General features: G+C 35.0%; 1 protein-coding gene across 2 annotated transcripts in view; it reads left to right on the top strand.

The window, feature by feature from the left end:
* Nucleotides 1-20,021, top strand: part of NAALADL2 (N-acetylated alpha-linked acidic dipeptidase like 2) — a 962,079-nt gene that overhangs the window by 470,199 nt on the left and 471,859 nt on the right. The gene's annotated exons all lie outside the window — the stretch shown is intronic.

Below are 20,021 nucleotides of genomic sequence, written 5' to 3'. Positions count from 1 at the left end.
GAAAAGATGCTAGAGAAGAATGGATTTAATATGTTTTTCTGGCTGTCTTAAGAGAAGGGACCTCATTGTTTTGGCCATCACTGGAAGTATAGAGATGGCTACTTTGCAGCAAATATCTTTCTTTTTCCTAGATAGCTGTGTTCATGCTAGTAGGGATCATGTGGAAGAGAGAAAACAACTGTGATTTTGGCAGATGCTCACCGCATCATTGAATTTCTGTCCAATGTGTCATTGACGGATATTCTGTTCATTCAACTTGGCTGAGGAAAAAGCTCTTTGAATCTTCTTCCAGGGTGATACTGACCCATTAACCATGACCCTTCAGTCAGTAATTAAACTGATCCAAAAATTATGTAATTATTAATGTGTTCTGCCAATATTTTTCCCCCAAAAAGGTCACAAAAGAATTTACTAGTTATCTTACTCAAATCCAGCTGCCTATTCTCTCATTGTTAACTTTACCAATTAATTAGCACCTTTCTCCAAGAAGGAAGCTAATTGAATCACATATGAGAATTATAACATATGAATTTTGTTGCATCTACTGATTATTGATTTTTCTTCTATATGCTACAAAAGTATTCCTTTAATAATCCATGTAAAATTACTCCGAGATCTCACTGATCTGTACTTTGTAGAGTCCCATGTCTTAGCATTACAATTTTAAAATAGAATTAGTAGGCATCTATCTACCATTTCTAGACATCACCCAAAACACCAGTCAGCTCTCTCATTTGCAAATACACTCACTGTTCTGCATTGTAATTGCTCAGCTTCAGGAAGCTGTGTTTGGCAGTTAACTCACTGTGGCAAGTCAATGGGCTGCAGTGCTACCAGAGAGAGGCTCTGTATGAGTGCTCTATCTTAAGCTGATAAGTTGTTCAGTTGGCACCATTACTCAGCATTTTCTTGCCCCTGGTCATTTCATAAATGCAGAATTCAGTCATGGGTAGCAAGTATTGGTCAGAGTTGTAAGAAGTTTCAACATGCTTTTTTTCTACTTTTTATTCTAAAATAATCTAAACTTCCTAAAATAGTTGCAAGTTTAGTATCTATAGAATCTCTGAAATGGTTTTATTCTGCCATCACCTTAACAAATAGCGTCTGGCTGCTTTTTATCCATGCTAATGTTTTTATCAAACAGCAGCACCCTTTCTTTCTTCTAGAAACATACTTTTTCATTTTTTACATGACAAGGTTGCAATTTTCCAAATTTTTCTGTTCTACTTCTCTTTTAATTAAAAATTCCATTTAAAAACATTTTTCACTTCTTTCATTTTACTGTAAACAGTCAAAAGAAGCCATGTAGCACCTTGAACACTTTGCTTCTTAGATATATTCTTCTGCCAGATAACTTAGTTTAATGTTTTTAAATTCTACCTTCCATAAAGCCCTAGGTCATGGACACAATTCAGTCAAATCCATTGTCACTTTGTAACAACAATGTCCTTTACTTCAGTTTCCAGTACATTGTTCCTCATTTCTGCCTGAGACTTTATCAGAATGGCCGTTACTGTCCATCTTTCTATTTACATTCTGGTCATGACCATTTAAGTAATATCTAGGAAGACACAGCCTTCCCTACAGCTCTTGTCTTTTTTTTAAAGACCTCACCAGAATTGCTGTTAATAATCCTAGATTTGTTTACAACGATTTAGGCTTTTTCTGGCCTGTTGTTTTTAAGTTCTTCCAGCCTCTACCCATTATCCATTTCCAAAGCTGCTTCCATGTTTCTAGGAATTTGTTATAGCAAAAACTACACTTCTGGTTTCAATTTTCTTAGTCCATTCTGTGTTGCTATAATGGAGTACCCGAAACTGAGTAATTTTTCAAAAGCAGATATTTGTTTCTTACAGTTCAGTAGGCTGGTCCATCCAAGGTCGAGGGGCTCACATCTGGCAAGGGCTTTAATCAGTTCATCCAGTGATGGAAGGCAGAATGGTGAGAGAGCAAGCATCCATGAGAGCAAGAAAGGGCCAAACTCACTTTTATAGCATGCCCCTCAAAATAACGAGCCTACTCTCATGATAACAACATTAATACATGCGTGAGGATACTTTATGATCCAATCGCCTCTAAAAGCTCGCACCTTTCAACGTGGTTGAACATGTGTTTCATGTGTTTCCAACACATGACCTGTGGGGTCCACATCCAAATCATAGGAAATGGTTATTAAAGGGATTAATCTAAAACTAACTTTTTTCAATTTAAGAACTTTGTTTTATTCACCAATTTAAGGGTGATAAGCTGTAAAGAAGTAATTTAGAACAACCCAAAATACAAGGAGGTAGTTTTTACCTTTGTTTGTTTGATTTTTAATATAAACAAAGTAAACACAGTCATTTAATGAACATTCCATAAGCTTCATCCAGCTTTATTGACTGTCGACCTTTCTACCATTTTTGTTTTTTATCTGTATGTTCCCTCACATCCCCACAACACCAGTATTTTTCAAAGTAAAATTTACATAAATTAAAATCCAGCACGCATGCATGTAGGAGAAATTCAATGATGGGTACCTCAGGGTGGTTAGAACTTAGCTCTTATATAATATCTTAAGAAAATATAAAGATATTTAGAATAAATATACAGAGAAGTACCAAGACAAAGGAAAAGAGATTTAGCCTTTTAGGGGTAGCAAACTATAGGAAGATAAATATATGGGTGGAAATTAATGAAGATAAAAGTTTTGTTTGAGTAAGGTTTGTTACATAGTTCCTTTTCCTCTGCCCCTCTGGGTTAATAAGAGTCTCCATTAAAAGTCTAACCCTGACTTTTTGTAAATTGTGGGGGAGGCAGAGAGGGTTTTGTAAGGCACCGGGAGCATCTTCTGTTTCTCAGTTATCTTCAACTGAGAGTAATCTCAACATAAAGTAATCTTTATGCTAAAGTGACATATTTGTGGGTGGCATATTCTGACCCCCTATGACTGGTTTCACCAACTTTCTATAAGTATTTCAACTACACTAAACTATGATCCAAACAAATCTGATTTCCTAGGACCATATATTTCCGGAATTCTAAGAGACTTTAGTGTTTATATAGCAAATATCAATTCTCAATTTAGAAGCACAAGAATCCTGCATTTTAGCCAAAGACTCAGGTAAATGGAGCATACAAAATGATATTTACATATCTAGTCATAATTATAATCCCAGTGATAGGTTGCAGTTGGAGTTGTATTTGGCCTAAAATCATAAATCAGCTACATGAGGTAAGACCTAAAACAAACATAAAATCAGAAAGATAAGACGTAAGCATAAAAAATAAGAAAGTAAGAACTATGTATCTTTAAGGAGTATACCATTTGGTCTATGTTGAAACACGGAAAAGAAAACCCTTTCCAAATTTCTAAGTGATAAGATTGTCTGAAATCTGAACAACTGAAAATAGTGTTAGGAATAACAAATCCTTTCTTCCATATACTTTCTTTAATAATTTATCTTCTGAATTCTGTGTTGGCTACAGTGTTGGTTTTAATTTTACTAACACCTCCAGGTAACTGGTAATCTGTTTACTACCAGTTAATTGTTTGTCTTGACTTAGACTTGAATTTCATTATATACCATTTTCAGAAATCCATCCTGATTTAAAGCTTTGTATCTGCATCCCTCTCTCTGGTTTTCTGCTACAATCATTTTTTTCCTTTTTATTTGTTTTAAATTCCGGAGAGAAAAGTCTTTTCAGTGGTTCTATTCTACTGAAATGTATCAAATGAAACAGTTTAATATTCCCAGTGTTACAATTCAGTGGATCTCTGTGTTGTTTATCTACTGTCTGTTCAATATCACCCCTGCCAAACAAAACTATTCAAAGAATAAAGAGTATCACTGTAATTTGTGACAAGTCATCACCAGGTGTTCCTGGTCCAGTTACCTGGACAAATGTCGAAAGACTGACTTGAGTTGGCACTAAATCAACTGAGACAATGTTGAACCATTTCCTGACTAGAATGGCAGAAAATATAAGTATGTGCCTAGTTGTCAAAGCAAAGTGTTAGATATTCACAGCATGAAATGCCTTGTCACTTGGTTGGGGAAAATAGTGTCTGAATTCTTACTATTTCACTGTAAGTGCCTGGTGGTTCTCGTACGTGCTGTGCAGGCTTCAGATTTACATGTAATATTATTCAACTTGATTCTTAGAACCACTTGTGGAGTGGCTCATTGTTAAGCAGCAAAATTTTTCTGAAAGTTTATTCATAATGTGTTGAAAAGATTGATTGTTTAAATTCAAACTGCTCCTTTAGAAAGTCAAAATTTTGTTTTGAAAAATAATTTGGGTGACGTAAGTTCTCTTGGTCCCCCAGAGGGAAATTTACAATTGATTGTTTGAATGTCTAGGATTATAGTCTACAGAGAACGTTTTTGAGTGGTTATTGTTCATTAAAAAATCAGTGTGCCATATACTAAATTCATCATTTAGAATGTTTTTTACTTATTATTGTGTTGGGAGCACTTTACTTTAAATTAAACGTGTACTCGATCAATAGAGACAATCAGGTTTTTTTTTTTTGTTTAAGAACTAAAGTTTCCACAAAAATCTATGATGAATTCTGAGAATGATAAAATCACTGCTTAAAAAAAAAAAAAAAAAAAAAAAGATTTACCAATATTACCAATATTTATCTCATAATGAATATAGAAGCTATTGAAACAACAATATGATTAGTTTAAAAATTGTATAGTGCTTTTTATTTTTTACCTTGTGTTGCTGCTTCAACAAGACAGCAGTAGCTGGCTTCATTTTGCAGATGCCTTTGGTCCCAGCTACTTGGGAAGCTGAGGTGGGAGGATCACTTGAGCCTTGAAGGTTGAACTGTAGTGAGTCATGGTCACATTACTTCACGCCAGCCTTGGTTACAGACCTAGACTCTGTCTTAAGAAAAAAATGAATTCATATCAAGTATTTCATCAGACCACAATGGAATAAAACTAGAAATCAATAACAAGAGGGATTTTAGAAGCTATAAAAATACATGGAAATTAACAACATGCTCTTCAATGACTATCAGGTTAAGGAGGGAAAAAATATTAAAACAAATGAAAATTGAAACACAGCATACCAAAATCTGTGAGATACAGCAAAAGCAGTGCTAAGAGGAAATTTCATAGCAAAAACACCTATATCAAAAAAATACAAAGATTTCAAGTAAGCAATCTAATGATCCATCTCAATGAACTAGAAAAGCAAGAACAAGACAAATCCATACTTAGTAGAATGAAATAAATAATAAATATCAGAGTAGATCTAAAGGAACTAGAGTTGAAAAAATACAAAACAACAATAAACAGAAAGTTGGCTTTTTGAAAAGATAAACAAAATAGATAAACCACTAATTAGAACAACAAAGAAAAATGAGAGAAGACCCAAATAAACAACATCAGAAATGAAAAAAGACATTACAACTGAAACCACATAAATACAAAAGATCAGGGGGGCTATTAGGAACAACTATACACTAACAATCTGGAGTCCCGAGATAAAATGAATAAATTTTGGTCACATACAATCTACAAAGATTGAATCAGGAAGAAATAGAAAACCTTGACATACCAATAACAAGTAATAAAATTGAATCAATAATAAAAAGTCTTCCAACAACAACAAAAAACCCTGGGGTGGGATGGCTTCACTGCTGAATTCTACTAACCTTTCACAGAAGAATTAACACCAATTCTCCTCAAACTATTCCAAAAAATTGAAGAGGAAAAAATTTTCCGTATCTCATTCTATCATGCCAGCCTTACCTTTATACCAAAACCAGGCAAGAATGCAACAAGAACAAAACTACAGATCGATATCCCTGGTGAAGATAGACGCAAAAAATCCTCAACCAAATACTAGCAAACCAAATTCAACAGTACATCAGAAAGATGATACAACATATGCAAATCAATAAACATTGATAGAATGAAAGACAAAAACATGACTGCCTCAATGGATACAGAAAGAATTTGGTAAATTCAACACTCCTCATGATAAAAATTCTGAACAAACTCGGTTAAAAAGGAACATACCTCAATGTAATAAAGACTATATGTTAAAAACCCATACTTAATACCATATGAAATGGGGAAAAGCTAACAGCCTTTCTTGTAAGAACTGGAAAAAGACATGGACGTCCACTTTCACCACTCCTATTCAACATAGTACTGGAAGTCCTAGCCAGAGCAGTCAGGCAAAAGAAAGAAATAAAAAGACATCCAAATTGGAAACAAGAAGTCAAATTGTCCCTCTTCACAGGTGACATGTTCTTAAAAAATCTTAGATCTGATAAATTAAGTAGAGTTGCAGGATACAAAATTGACATACAAAATCAGTAGCCTTTCTATAAACCAGTAACAAACGAGCTGAGGTCGAAATCAAAAAGGCAATACCATTTATTATAGCTTCGAAAAATACCTAAGAATAAATTTAACCAAGGAAATTAAAGACCTCAACAAAGAAAACTACAAAATACTGATGAAAGAAACTGAAAAGAACACAAACAAATAGAAAGACATCTCGTGCTCTGGACCACAGAATAATTAGTATTCTTAAAATGACCAAACTGCCCTAATCAATCTACAGATTCAATGCAATTCCTATCAATGTCATTTTTTAAAATAGAATTAGAAAAAGCAGTTATAACATTTGAAGGGAACCAAAAAAGAGCCCAATAGCCAACGCAATCCTGAACAAAAAGAAGAAACCTGGAGACATTACAGTACCTGATTTCAAAGTCTATTACAAGCATATAGTAAACAAAACAATATGGTATTGTTATAAAAACAGATACACTGCAGTTCAACCTTGAAGGCATGAGTAATCTTCCCACCTCAGCCTCCCAAGTACCTGAGACCAAAGGGATTTGCCACCTTGGCTGGCTAATATTTTTATTATTTGTAGAGACAAGGTCTCACTATGTTGCCCAGACTAGTCTCAAACTCCTGGACTCTAGCAATCCTCCCACTTGGCCTCCCCAAATGCTGAGATTGTAGGTGTGAGTCACTGTACCTGGCTATAATTTTGATTTTTCTCAATTTGTTGAGACTTGTTTTGTGCCTTAACATTTAGTCTCTCTTGGAAAATTTTCAAAATGCTGATGAGAAAAATGTGTTTTCTGTAGCTGTTGGATGAAATGTTCTGTCAATGTCTGTTAGGTCCACTTGTTTTAAAGAGCAGTTTAAATCCAATGTTTGTTCATTTTCTGTCTAGATTATCTGTTTGCTGAGAGTGAGGTGTTGAAGTCCCCAACTATTATTGTACTGGGGTCTATTTCTCCCTTTAGATCTAATGATACATGTTTTATGTAGCTGGGCACTCTGGTATTGGGTGCATATATGTTTACAATTGTTACATTTTCTTGATGAATTGACCCTTTTATCAATATGTAATAATATATCTCTTTACTTTCATTCTATATATGTTTTTACCCCAGGAAGTGGGCATGGTGTGGACAATGGCAGTAGCAGTGGCAGGATAAACCTCTCTTTGTGCTGGTACTGGTGGTAGCTGCAATGGGCCAGTCCTCTGGTCTGCAGATGTTGTGTACAGGCAGATGTCAGCTGTGGTGGTGGCGGCAGGTTGGGTGAATCTGATCTCAGATCACCAAGAGGAGTTCTGACCAATCTCTCTTCATCCCTCCAGCGCCTACCACACCTCTACCCACAGCCTCTGGTATCTATCATTCTACTCTCTATCTCCATGATATAAACTATTTTTTAGCTTCCACATATGAGTAAGAACATGCATCTTTGTATTTCTATGCCTAGTTTATTTCACATAACATACTGACCTCCAGTTCCACCCATCAAAGGTGAATGGGGCAGCAGCAACTGTGTTGCAGCCCTATTTCTGGTGAAGGTGGGGCTTCTTTTGGTAATAGTAGCTACAGGTAGGTGGCTAGGGAGCATGTGCTTCGGCCCCAGGTGGTGGCTGTAAGCAAGATAGCTTATCTTCAAGGTGCTTGGATAAATAAAATGTGGTATATATGCACAATGAAATACTATTCAGCCATCAAAGAAAAGAAATCATGTCATTTTGCAGCAACATGGGTTATTTATCCTTTCATTTTACATAAAATGCAGCATACTATAAATTTGCATTTATACTTTGTTGGAGGTTTCTTTTCCCCCCACTTGAAAGTTATTCTATAAATCACTCCATATCAGTTCTTAGAGAATGACAAAGATCACATTCTCCAGAAGCAGGTACTGAGAGAGAGTTTGGTTTGCAAGGGTTTTATTAGTGATCAATACCTGTGGAAAACAGGGAGCACAAGCAGGATTGAACAAAGGGAGAAATGGAACTCCCTTTGTGTTCCACTTTGTGTTACTGGAACAGTCAAACCACACCTGAAGATACGACCTATCAGACTTGTTCATTGGTGGTCCAAATGGCCCAGTCTCTATGCCCCTTCTGCAATAAGTCATTGGAAGTGTGCCTTCCCTAGAATGGTGTGCCATTGTGTGAAGACTGGATGACTAAGGTAAACCCTGAAAATCTTAACAGCTGGAGGCTGTCTGCTGACAGAACTCACAGCAGGTGAGACAACAGGCTCTCTCCTGACAGGGTGGGATATCACAGTGGAACATCTGGACAAAAATCTCACCAAATCTACCACAGAAATTTGACTTTAATTCCATTCTTAGTCATGAGTTAGAAAGGCTAGAACTGTGCTGTCCAATACGGTAGCCGCTAGCCATCTATGGCTGTTTAACTTTAAATTAATTAAAATGAAATAAAATTTAAAATGTAGCCATACTAGTTATATTTCAAGTGTTTAATAGCCAATATGGCTTTACAGAGAATTTCTATCATCAAGCAAAATTCTATTGGAATGACGAGTGCTGCAGAATAAATAAATGTCTAAAACAGTGTGATATTTCACAAAATTTGGTGGTTATAGATCATCCATGAGATAGTATCTGAACGTAATCTTGATAATTGAGAATTGTTTGTATTTTTTATCACTTGAAAACTGTATTTACAAAGCAGACTCTAAGAACCACATGTTAGGTATGCTTCACGGATTCTATTATGGTTTAGTGTTGAACCAAAACATAGATGAGTGCTCCTAAAGTAAACATTTTCTATTTTTAGAATTCTCTGAAGAGTTTTTGAATTTTAAGTATGTAAAAATAAATCTTGTAATGCCACTTTAAAGTGTTACTGCATTTACTTCAAACTACTAGCATTGTAAATTTCAGTACCATACCATTTCATTTGAGAGATGTATCTTGTATGAGAAATTGTGTTGCACTTTTATTTAGCTATCAACAGCCACTCTGTTCTAAATATTTCAGTGAGAATTAAAAGAATTGAATCTCTGGAATATTATGTTTTTTGAGAGCAAATCATCTAAGTGTTAGAGTTGAGGAGTATAAATGTGGACTATTTTTTAAATAAATTTAAAGCAAGGCTTTGGTAGCTCTTTTAAATGTGAAAAGAGCTCTGTCTACTGGAAACATGTCAGGTAATTAACTTTGTTTCCCTGACACTTGAGTGATGAGCAGTGACACCACCTATATATTTACAAAGATTGTGACTTATATACATGCATACCCCTTCATATGATTATTGAACACCTCACTGCTTCCTTTTGGGTACAGGGACTTCTGAAAGCCTTTCTTAATCTTCTTTCTTCTTTTTTTTCCCCTTCCTTTCTCTTTAATTCCTCAGGCCATTATTTGCTAACATTTACAGAAGTGTTTGTGGTAAATTTGTTAAGGAAATGGAGAATCCAACTAAGCTACACTACAGATTTCTTTACTATAAAACTATTAGAGCTTTTACTATTGTAATGTGTTTTCAAGTCTCTAAAAGCACTATGGTCTGTAAAATCTCCCAAATGTATCTAACCACGGAGTCATTTTTGAGGAATATCTGGAATTACTACTATACAGTCAAACCTACTGTGGGATTGCTGGCCTGAAGCATCTGCCATTCCCCTTCCTGCTACAAATCCTTCTCCACTTTTATGCCCCTACATAGAAATGTATGGTTTGTGTCTCAGCTTTTGCAGATTTTGTAGCTTAAGATATGTAAAAAATAATACAGAAAGTAGGAAAGGGCAGGGCCGATTAGGTCACATGGTGAGGGCAACGTTTACACCTGCAGGTGCAACTGCTTATGAGTCAGCAGGAAATAAAACAGCCAGCAACAAAAAATAATCTGGTTGATTGTTTAACAATTAAAGTTGTAATTAGATTTATAATTGAATTTTTGGTGTAGTCTAGAGTCTGGAAAATCGGTGTATCCCAACTAATCTTTTCCCCAGCATGATCTGTTCCAGTTCATTGCTAACCATGTTCAAAAATCTGTGTTTTTTAAACACAAATTTGAACAAAACTCTTAAACAGCCTTCTCTAACCAGTCCCTTGGGTGATTTTTCCATTTCAGTGACAGAATAGAAAATGCAATTTTATCTTGGAAAAAAATGATAAAGTGACAGTTTTTATGATAATACAGATATGCACATTTTCAAGCAATAGGCTGAAAAGATAATATGCTTTAGGCAATTATTTCTAGAATACATCTCATTGAAATTTTTCACCTGCTCCACAAACACACTTAAGTTGTTACCGTGGTATCTCTTTGAAAGTCTCTGTCATTTCAATATTCCAAGAAAACTTTAGAATCATTAGTAAATGTTAAACCAAATAAGCACAGCTTAGTTTAATATTCAGTAACCTTATTCAGAGTAATGTCTCGTGTTCCTGGGATAGCTTTGGGTACAGTAGGGACAACTAGACAAAATCAAGAAACTTGCATTATAGTAACTGTATAATACACAGACCAACAAAGACTCTTTTGACAGTAAAGGGGTTGCTCTGAGTAATTATATAAGACAATAGGTATTTACTAGGTGGTATGGTGGCCCTATTTAGAGTCAGACTAAGATTTCTCAATATCTTTGACCATGGAATCCATGTGAAATTCAGTCAAGAGGCATTCATTCTTGGTTGAGTTGTCTTTCCAAAATTAATATGTTAACTAAACCTTAGTCCCTCAGAATATGATTGTATGTGGGGAAAGTCTTTAAAGAGGCAATTAAATTGAAATGAGGGCATTAGGGCATTTCCCAATTGACCATGACTGTGTCCTAATAAAAAGAGATTAGGATACAGACAGATATGGGGGGGACCATATGAAGACACGAAGAAAATATGGTCATCTACAAGGCTAGGAGAGAGGCCTGGAAAGAAATCACCCCTGCCAGTACCTTCATCTTGAACTTATAGCCTCCAGGACTTTGAAGACATAAATTTCTATTGTTTAAGCTTCCCACTCAGTATTGTCCTGTTATGGCAACCCTAGCAAACTAATATACAAAAAAAAAAAAAAATGTTTCTTTGACTTTATTATCGTATAAAGGACAGAAGAAAGATATACAATTTTCAGCATGCCCCTATTTTCACCATCTTCTAGAAGAAAAACAAAGAAATGCTGAGTGTAACAACTATTAGATGTTTCACTAGTCTCTGTTCCTGATTAGGTGTAAGTAACCTGTTTTGGTTAATGATTCGATGTTCATTTGGGCAAGTTAGTATAACGAGTAAGAGCCTAGGAAACTACAATGAGAGTGATGTATGGAAACGCTGCCTAATAATTCAATTCTGTTCTTCTCCTTCACAGAATAAGCTAAACTTTGACAGTTTTTACACTAGTAAAGCATATGAATGAGTTTTTAGATACACAAAGCTATGTCAGGAGTGTGGTTCTGGTGTGAAAGACTAAACTGTCATGCCTTAGGAAATCATGGGTATCTGAGAGTGAAGCTACAGGAGGAAGAGATTTACTTTGAAAAGAGAGATGGAGGAGTGAAATTGCTGGTGTTTAGTTGACCCTAAGGGAGGATATGGCCTGGATGAAAATCCCTGTGATGGGGAAAATCCGATCCATTTTAAGCATTGTGATGGTTCATATTCAATTTTAAATTGTTACCTCTTTAGTGAGTGATCCCAAACCTTTTTTAAAAGGCTACTGAAGAAAATCGGTCTATATTAAGATGCTGCAAGGTGGTATAAAAAAGGCCAAAATTTGCATGAGAATAAGGAGATAGGAGTTGGGGACAACCTTACCACTGGTTCTGCAGTAGATCCCAGTACCTGTGAGGAAATTATAAAACATTTAACAGAACCCCAGTTTTATAGCGACAGAGGCACCAGGAAGGTTATCAATTTAGGAACAGCAGAGAATTAAAAAAATACAAAAACCAAAAACCAAAACAAAAACAAGAAACAAGAACTGAGTTCCAGAACTGATGTGAAGAGTTTAGGAACTCTGGCAAATCCACCCACTAAAGTGTGAGCAGGAGTGCAAGACTTCCTTGAGTTTCCCTGAAGTAAAATTAGGATTGGTGCTATCCTTTGGCTGGGACTGAGCCTCTTGGGGACTTCTCAAGTCAGGTGAGGTGAAGAAGGAGGTGAGTTCAAGAAAGTGAGTGAGTCATCACCCCAGCTGCAGGACAAGCAATGCTGCACAGAAAGGAGGGAAGGCAGCAAAGTAACAGCGTTGGTGTTGTACAGAGTTGAAGAGCAGTAATTAGAAACAGGGCAGGAGGAGTTTGAAAGTGTCACTGAAACACAGCCTCCAGTGCAGCCTCTGGCAATACAGCAGAACCCTGAAGGAGTGGGGAACAACTGTGGCAGGCACACTGGGCTGGCATGCAGTTCAAAGCCATTCTTCAGCAGACTTGAGGAGGATAAAGTTAAATCTTGGATTTAATGTTGCAAATAGTGACAGTCACATCATACATTGACTAGAATCACTAATCAAAAGATAGAGAGCTTGTGTGAAATGAGTAGGTTGGACAGGAGGATCCTGCTTTAGGTATCTTCTAGCTTGGAATTGTTAGGTTCCATTGGCTGAGTGCCATGTGAAAAGTTCCAAAGGTCCTATGTTGTTTGTTTTTTCTCTCTTTTTAACTCCACTGTTGTGTGCCAATAATGATTCACAATTTTGGATTTATATCACTGGAAGGGATCTTAGAAGTTATAAATACATTCTGTTCCATATAAAAAGAAAGAAATAAAAGTCTCATCTCTTTAATTCCACAATTAAATACCTGAGTTCATGAATGATGTCTTATATTTGTCTTTGGTTCTTTGTGCATCTAGCTTGATAATGAGGATATACTAGTCCTGAACAAAAGAATGAATATGAGAATGGGAACAAAATAGAAGTGGTGTTCATTATATAGGGTGCTGACAGCTTTGAGAAATGTGCCCTCTTCCCAGAAAACTGCATATAATAACATACTAAAATTGCCTCTAATTTCAGAGGACTCATGGATACCCTAGACAAAATATCTTTTGATATACCCCTTACAGACTTTATCCATTACCTATCTGGATAGATACTATGTTCAGAGGTAAAAGAAGTAAAATATAATTCTGGGGATGAATTTCTCTTGTGGCAAAAGGCTCAAAACTAATAATGAAATATGTTACAATCTGCACACTGAGATGATATTTCAGGAAATAGTTGCACCATTTTCTAAAAGAAATGTACCCTCAACACATCATTATTTAAAAGTCTATAATTTAGTTACATCGACAATTATTTTTACGATTTTGAAAATTTCATGTGTGTGGCATATGATATTCACAATTACTACTAAGTCTCTTATCAGTTTATTTTCTCTTCTCTGAGACAAGAACCAAACAGGATAGGACCCATTTTGGTAAATTTAGCTAAAAAATTTGTATTTTCGTTTAGCAGGTTGTATAAGGCATAGAAGAAATGTTACAAATTTTCTCTTGTTAAATATAAGAAATACTACAAATTTATAAATATTAGGTAACTATGATATAATTAGGACTGCTATAAAATCCCATCTGAATATAATGGGATAGCTATTGATGAAATATGGCTGTCTTTTCCTAGATCATACTTTTCAGTGCCCAGGATGGCCAGATGATTCGTATCAAGATGGAAAACAAGGAGAGAGATAAGTGAGACATACAATATCTTTAAATTTGTACTCCCTTTACCGCTCACAGATGGTGTAGGAGCCCTCAATTACTGGGATAATGCCCACTGGTACCTCCTGACACTTCTCTACTAGAGCAATGTCTATGGGACCTAGAGCAATTGGACAGCTCCTTGTCCCCTTCTCAGCTCTACAAAGAGAAGGCGGTTCTCAGCAGGGAGTGATGGGAGTAGCTTTGTGGCAGCAGGGCTTCTTCAACTGGCCCTAGAATTATGAAAGTAAGCCCCTGCCACACTATTAAGATGCTCATCATCAATTTTTTGGTAAGGATAGAGATGCAATTAACATGATCATAGCTTCTTTCTTTCCTTATGATGGATATGTGCTCCCTAAGAGTGATTTCCTTTATTTGATCAAGAAGCATTTCTCAAATGACAGTAAGAGAAGCACAAGGACGCAAAACAACGAGTCCTTCTATTGGAGAAGACAAAGATCCAGAAGGACAGAGATATATAGTGTAACAGTGAGTTCAGAATAGAGGAGTAAGATGTTACAGGACTGAGATTTGGCTGAGGTGGACATCTTCCTCAGCCTAGAAAATCAATTTCAGAGAAAGGGTGGCTTCAACTAAGGTTTTTCTTTTGAATGAGATATGATTCACATACCATAAAATTCACCATTTTAAATGCCATGTTAAATACTGTTTTTTGTGGTGTATTCACAGAGTTCTGCAAAAATCATCACTAATTCAACCTATTTTCATCACTCCCAAAAGAAACTCTTTACCCATTAGGAGTTGTTCCCCATTCCCTCCTCCCTCCAGCCCCTGGCAACCACTAATCACCTCTCTATATAAATTCCCACACTCTGGATATTTTCTATAAATGGAATCATACAATATGTGGTTTTTCATGACTAACATCTTTTATGTAGCATAATACTTTTAAGATTCACTCATATTGTAGCGTGTATCAGTACTTTATTTCTTTTCATGGCTGAACACTGTCCCATTGTATGGATATACCACATATTGTTTATCCACTTATCAGCTAATGGACATTTGGTCTTTTTTCACTTTTTGGCTGTTACAAATAATTCTGTTACCAACATTCACATGTAAGTTTTTTGTGTGAACATACTATGCTTTTGATTCTCTTGGGCTGTACCTAGGAGTTGAATTGCTGGGTCATATGGTAACTTTGCATTTAGTTGTTTGAAGAACTGACAAACTGTTTTCTATAGAGGACGCACTGTTTAAAATTCCCACCAGCAATATATATAAGGTGCCCAAGTTTTCTATATCCTTTCTGTCACTTGTTATTTTTCTGTTGTGTTTTGTTGTTTTTTAAAATTATAATCATCCCAGTGAGTATGACTCATTGTGATTTTGATTTTGTTGCCTATGCCAACATCACAGACATTTACGCCTATGTTTCCTTCTAAGAGTTTTGTAGTTTTAGCTCTTATATTTAGGTCATTTTGAATTAATTTTTGTTTATGGCGTGATGTAGGGGTCCAACTTTATTCTTTTGCATGTGGATAGCAAGTCGTCTCAGTACTGTTTGTTAAAAAGATTGTTATTTTCCCATTGACTCTCTTGGCATTTTGTTGAAAACCTATTAAGCATAGATGAATGGGTTAATTTATATATTATTTCTATTCATATTGATCTATATGTCTTTCCTTATTCCAGTAATACACTGTCTAGATTACTATAATTTTGTTGTAAGTTTTAAAATTGCTAAGTATGAGTTCTACAACTTTGTTCTTGTTTTGATAATTCTTGGTCTCTTACATTTGCATATGAAGCCTCTACTCTTTTAAAAGTCTTTAATTTTAAAAAGTCTTTGTTTTAAAAAGAAGTGTCAGAGGAAAAATATATATATAAAGTCTATACATGTGATAGGTTTCAGGTAAGAAGCTACACAATCACAAGCACGAGATAAAAGGAGCAGGTACTTTGTGATTACTTGTGGGTGAAAAGTAGGATAGGGAATTATGTGAGATAAGGATAAAATAATAAGCTGAGACAGACCACAAAGCATTTGATCCTTAGGTAACCTTTTAACCAATAAGTAGTGAGCATTATTAAAGTTGATGATAATCCTTTGTTGCTTCAGTGTTAAGCTGATTACTCCCTCCTGGTATTTGCCAAATATTGCGTGTGTGTGTGTGTGTATCACTATCTCAAATAATACAGAACTACATTTGTACAAAGTGAGTCAAGTCTTAGGAGGTGCTCTGGATATTTTATAGTTAGTTTTCTAATGTAGATGTTCAAACAAACTGTAATAGTGACCCTGACTTTCTTAAATTATGGCAATGACTAAAAAATAACAATAAATCAAAAGAAAAATACTTTCCATTATTTTTATTACTACCTTCAAACTTCCTTTTATGGTTCTTTGTTTCTGTTTTGTTGCCTAATCAAAACTTCACAAATGGTATTGTCCTTAGATACAGCTTTTCATCGTGCCCAATCTTTGATCACCCAGGGTGAGGGAAGCTGTGACTTATACTTTAATCCTTTTGGAAAAGTCCAATACAATATGGTACCAATCAGTTACATGTGTCACTTTAGTGTAGTAGAATTTAGCACAATATTTCTTTCAGATACCCCAGATTGAACAATAGTTTTATAAGTTTAAAAACACATTTTCTGTCGTATGCATAAAAAATTCCTAGTAGTAGAATTGTGTTAATAATTTGTGTTAATAAGAAATAGCAGTCACTATTCTTTCTCTCAGTAGTCTCGTGCCAAATAACTTTCAAAGCAGTATATGCTTTGGGAAGTATAGAATTTTTCTATTGTGCACATTAAAAAAATGAAATTAGATGAATTATAATACCTTTCCCCTCTACCTACAATACATTGCCTTGTGATTTTTCTTAACAAACTATATATAGTTATTAAAGCCCTTTGCTAAAGCAGTAAATGATTTGGCATATATAGAGTTTCTCCATTACACACATGAAAAAAATGAAGTTGGATGATTTAGAACACTTTTCCTCTCCACCTATAATGCATTTCCTTGTTATTTTTCTTAACAAATTATATGTAGTATTTAAAGTGCTTTGCTATATAAATTACAATACCTTTAAAAACTTTCTGAATTGTGTTGATGTTCACCTTGACAGTCAAGAAATCAAGAAAAGATTAAATTATGGAAATTAAGCAAGGACGCTTAGATAGATTCTTCTACAATCTGCATATCTTTGGTGCTTTCTAGTTCACTGTGCCACCTGATCTTTCCTGCATCTTGTGTAAATCTTCTGCAGGTCTTCCTGGAGTTCCTGTGTGTCTTGATCATGTTTTTTTTTTTTTTTTTCTTTCCCATTGATCAAACTAGAAAAGGAGGGGTGGGAGAAGATTGATAAAGAAGGATTGACAATGAAAATATTCCATGTATGCAGGGCAATGTTACAAAATAAAATTTCTGCTAAAACATATTGAAAGTGAAAGAGGGCAGTAGAAAGGCAAGAAACAGAATTACAAGTTGAATGAGCAAATCAATGAATGGAAACTCTGTTAGAGTGACCTATGTTTTCATCTGTAAAGAGGAAAGAGAAAGCGATTGAACCAGTCTTAGTTTAAAAAAAAAAAAAATCTTCCTTCTATGCTGCAAGATTCTGAAGCTTATTTCATTCTGATATAAGCCCATTTATGTCTCCTAAACCCAGTTCTGAAAAAATACTGGTTTAATACTGACAAGCAATCTGTTATTTTCTCTGCCAGAATCACCCATGATCATGGACTGCTTTTATAAAATCCAGAAGAATTCTACTAGTGGTGAAGTAAGAGGTCAAAGTGTTTATGTGTTCGCATCCAGGTAGAGCCCATTGTATTTAGCAGTTTCTTTACCAGGTGCATAAAAATCAGCATTTCTTTCAACAGTACTTCTTTGGTTTCAACTTGGGCAGTTTACTTACATCCATCTTTGCAGCATGCCTGGAATTCAGTAGTGCAAAGGACAAGAAGTCGTGCTCTGGTTTTCTACTTTTACACAATATGGTAGAAGTAGACCACCCCTACTACTACTTCTCCTTCTGGTTTCTACATTTACACAGTAGGATGTCTGCTAATCAAGTATGCCTATTGTGCCCAGAGTAACTCCATAGGTGGGGATGTAAGGAACCTGTCTTTTGCCAACCTCTTTCCTTCTCCTTTTATGGGTTAATTGGAATTTTGGAAATAATTTGACATAACTTTAAAATTTTCATAATGTTTAAGTGTTTTTATCTTGGTATATGTTATTTACCTGCTAACTATGGACTATTGACACATAAGATTATTGTGAAAATAAATAAAAGCACTGTTCCCTGCCTTATCCAGAAATATTGGAGAAGTAGTTATGGATGGTACATTATTAATGCTGGTAGCAAACTAGATTTGTAAAACATTTCAAGATTACAATGTTCATATTTTTTTTATCATTTGATAGTCATTTCTGAAAAACAATGATTTATTAAACACATTATAAATCAAATGCTTTTATAAATGTACAAATATTTGCTCTTACAACTTTATAATAGTAAATGAGATAGATGTTTTTATTATTATTGCTGTTATTAATCCCCACTTTACAGATGAGGAAACTAGAACAGAAACATATTAAGTAGGTATGTTAACATATTACTACCTCAAATCATACAGATAATAAGTAGAAAATTTTAGATTGAATTCAAGTACTTTGAGTCCAAAGCATATGCTGTTATTCATTTTACTGTGCAGTCAAAGTAGGCTAGTCACTCAAATATTATTGCCACCATTTTGAAAAAAAATTAAATAAATATAAGTAAACTAGTCAGTTATATATTATTGTCACCATTTTGAAAATAAACAAAAATTAAATAAATATCAGGTAAGCTGAGTAACCTTCCTAAAGTACTAATACATCCTACATTTTATTCCATAATCCCACGGAATCATAATTAATACTATAACCAACCATTAGGAAGTATTCAATGAATGTTTGTTAAATTAAATAATATTAAAGAGAAGTAATGAAGGGATAATATTTAAGTACCACCTAATGTATCTTTTATTTGACGTCAGTTTTTTTCCTAATATCACCCTTACAATATTGGACCCAGTGAATGAGGGTGTCAAATACCACTTCTCAGAGAAGGAGTGCGTGATGCAATGGAAATTTCTTTCAGAGGAAAGGAGCTTTCTGTTGTAGGGCAAAGAGAGAGTAAAAGTGAGAGCAGTTTCTAAATGGCACTGTTGGTGTTCCAGATTCTAGAAAGAGATCACCTGGCAGGCACCACTCCAACTTGATCCCACACGGTGATCACAGTGGAGGAGAAATGGCACCATGGTGTATTTGGGCAAGGAGAAGTACCAGAGTGATACTGGCATTTATGTAGCATGGAATGGAGCCCACAATTCCGTAGTAATTGTCAATAAGATGTTTAATAACCAGATGACACAAGGGAAATTGCTGTTGTGGCTTGCAAAATGATAGAAGACAGCAACATGATCTTTATGTGGATACCAGACCCACTTTTCTGCAGGGGCAATAAAAAGCTTCTCATTGAACCGAATACCATCTTTGAAAATTTACCTACCCAAGAAAGTGTTTAAGAGAAACAGATTGAGTTTTATTTAGTTAGCAAATTTGTTCTTCCAGTTGTTCAGGGACAAAGGAAATTCCTGAGAAAGTGTGTATCATCTGCAATAAGATTAAAAATTCAAGCAGTCTTTTTGTGCATATTTGACTGTAACATTTATATCTTTTTCTTATCTCAATGCAATTGTATTACATTTTTCTGAATATATAAATGAAATATATTCATTATAAAAATTCAAACAGTATACAAAAATATGAAGGAAAAAAGTTCTCTGAAATTCTACCACACGGAGATAAACTTCACTGATATTTTATTGGCAACTATTTTATGTATTTTTATACACACATATGCATACACACACATATAAATTATAAACACACATGCATGTGCAAATATGTATGTGTGCAATGTATTATTTTACCTGAATGGAATATATACATTCCATACGCTGTGCTTCTGCCCATCTTCCTCAATAAGTGCACCAAAAAATTTCATCCTTATCCCACCATAGACAGTGAAATTTTCT

Source organism: Chlorocebus sabaeus, chromosome 15, assembly GCF_047675955.1.
Source record: "Chlorocebus sabaeus isolate Y175 chromosome 15, mChlSab1.0.hap1, whole genome shotgun sequence".
Classification (NCBI taxonomy): Eukaryota; Metazoa; Chordata; class Mammalia; order Primates; family Cercopithecidae; genus Chlorocebus; species Chlorocebus sabaeus.
This window is presented reverse-complemented; position numbering and strand designations above follow the sequence as displayed.